At 44.2% G+C, this 2,704-nt stretch overlaps 1 long non-coding RNA gene across 1 annotated transcript; it reads right to left on the bottom strand.

Moving 5' to 3' along the window:
* Nucleotides 1–221: 221 nt before the first annotated feature.
* LOC116098289 lies at nt 222–2,317 on the bottom strand. Its single transcript, XR_004121787.1, has 2 exons — nt 2,205–2,317; nt 222–599 (listed from the first exon to the last, which is right to left on the bottom strand). It is a non-coding gene; the product is annotated as an uncharacterized LOC116098289 (long non-coding RNA).
* Between the last annotated feature and the right edge of the window lie 387 nt (nt 2,318–2,704).

Genomic DNA, 2,704 nt, shown 5'->3' with positions numbered 1-2,704 from the left:
GAAATCAACAATCTTTTGGCCTGTGTCTGATGCTATGTTCCCCTTTCCAACCTCGCAGGCTCCTTGCAGAACCGGAAGAGGCACCAGTCTTTAAATTCTGAAAGCCCACGCCCAGTGACGCACTTCCTCCAGAAAGGCTGCACCTTCCTCTACATGACCACTCCAAACAGTGCCACTCACTGGGGAGCAAGTGAAATGACTGAGCCTATGGCAGGGATTTCTTTATCCAATTCTTTATTCAAACCGACACAGGAGTTTTAAACAGAACTGTAGAAAAATCCACTCCTTTGAGGAAGGCAGATTGGATTCATTAAGATCTTAGCGTCACCTGAGGCTTCTCATTAAGCTGGGCTCATTTCGATCATTCTGCTTTACCATCCTCCGTGCCAGGCAAAGTTGTCAACTGGAAGCTTCTCATTAAGCGGGACTCATTTCGGCCATTCTCCTTTACCATCCTCTGTGCCGGGGCAAAGTTGTCAACTGGAATTACATCTTGGTCAAGTTCCCCAGGCAAATGGTTCTTTTCACATCTGTAGCAGTCCTGGAAAGCCCGTGGTTTTTGTTGACTGGAGCTTCACTCTCCTATGTACAGGGATGGACTGTTTCACAACAGAGGGACTTTAACTGAGTTGTTCTTCCCTGGATACAAACGTTGTATAATCAAACATATAATTTAAATAATTAGTTTTGCTTTTGCCTTTGTAATTTTTTTTTTTTGGCAGTTGCTAATTCTAAAGCCCAAAGTGAGACATGACACAGTTTAAAAGCAAAGGTCAGATATGGTCCCCTTGTGCTCTTTCCAGACAACAGTAGAAGAAATGACAAAGACAATGAGTGATTAATCACCGCAGGAGTGATATAATATCAGGTGGTCCCAATTTGAGCACCTCAGGCTCAAGAGTCTCAGAGAGCAGTGATGGGGAGGAAGGTGGGGGAGGGGACCTATATGCTATTTCCAGCTTCACAAAGGACTAATCCCAGCAGCTTTTATTTACCAGAGATGACATGCTCGGGCTAATTAAACCAAAACATCAGGTTTCTTTGCTTGGGGCTAGAATTAGATCAACTCAGTATAGAAACAACAGTTACCCCGTGCTGATTGGAGGCTCTGACTGGCAGCCTTTGATTAATAAAACATGAGAAAGTGAATTCATTATCAGTTAATAAATGCATTTTGTTCGATAGAAAGTGTTTCAAAGCATAGTCTTTGTGAAGTGAGAAAAAAATAAGATGTTTTATTTTGGTGGAACCACTGGGGATCAATGAGAGGGGTGTTCTTACTGGATGAGAAGATGAAGGAGGGCAGAGCGCAGAGGGGGCCTCGTGGGGAGCAGAGAGAAGATGAGCCTCCCCTAAGCAGGGTTTGGGACACAGAGGGGCTCTCAGAGAGTGCTCTGGACCAACAGCACCAGCTCCTTCTGGGGACTTGCTAAGAATGCAGACTCTCAGGCTTTGCCTACAGATCAGCCACTCTGGGGACAAGACACAGCCATCTGGATTGTAAGAGGCTTTGGAAGGGGAATCTCATGCTCACCCAGACTTCTGCCATTGGCTCCCAAGTCCTAGATGCTAACAAAGAAGTTGGTCATGCTCTGAGGTACCTGGTCACGTGACAATCTCAGTGGGAAGAGGGGGCTGCCGTGGATGGCGCGCTCTCTCCTCTAAACTTCCATCTGCTAACACTCTCTGACTCAGCCTGATCCCACGGGGCTTTAAGAAGAAACACCCAAGTCTTTCTCTGTGTGAATGTTTTTGTACAATGAGAACAGACTTCATTCACTTTCAGAGGCTCTGTCAGCAACAGAATTGAGCCCGAGTGTGGTTGCTTCTCTCCCCTCACATTCATTTTCATAGATGCCTTCTTTTTTTGCCAAGTGATACCACTTTTCCATTTGTAGGGGTGGGAAAAGGTATTCCCTTTGACAACCATATTTAGGTTACTCAGGTTATGGGAAAGAGGTAAACAACCTGGTGAGACAACTTACTCGTTTACTGCACAAGCCTGAAAGACTGAGTCTGATTCTAGAGACTCCCAGGTTAAGGGGGAAGAAAAGAACACACTTCACAAATTTGTCTCTGACGCTGTCTTAGTTAATAGTAAACGTGAAAAAATGGGTGTCTCAGTTAAGGTTTTACTGCTGTGAACAGACATGATGACCAAAGCAAGTCTTATAAAGGACAACATTTAATTGAGGCTGGCTTACCAGTTCAGAGTTCAGTCCGATAATCATCACGGTATGAAGCATGGCAGCATCCAGGCAGGCATGGTACAGGAAGAGCTGAGAGTTCTACATCTTCATCTGAAGGCTGCTGGAAGACTACTGACTTCCAGGCAGCTAGGGTGAGAGTCTTAAGCCAACACTCACAGTGACACACCTACTCCAACAGGGCCACACCTCCTAATAGTGCCACTTCCTGGGCCAAGCATATACAAACCATCACAGTCATCCATGCACATGACATGATACAAGCACACTCAAACACATGTTATACACACACATACACACATAATAACAAATACAATCTGAAAAAGATAAAGAATCATATCAGAAGTTTGTGAAAATGAGAAATACAAGAAGTTCATGAATGATCAAAATGTGCGATGTATTGAAGATAGCCAATGTTTATATGCACAAGTGTATGTGCATATGTATGTGTCTGTGCATGTGTGTCTACATAGACATCTGTATCTATGTATTTGTGT

The sequence above is a fragment of the Mastomys coucha genome, unplaced genomic scaffold (genome assembly GCF_008632895.1).
Source record: "Mastomys coucha isolate ucsf_1 unplaced genomic scaffold, UCSF_Mcou_1 pScaffold20, whole genome shotgun sequence".
In the NCBI taxonomy this organism is placed as follows: Eukaryota; Metazoa; Chordata; class Mammalia; order Rodentia; family Muridae; genus Mastomys; species Mastomys coucha.
The sequence above is the reverse complement of the archived record's forward strand: the minus strand, read 5'-3'. Positions and strand labels throughout refer to the sequence as shown.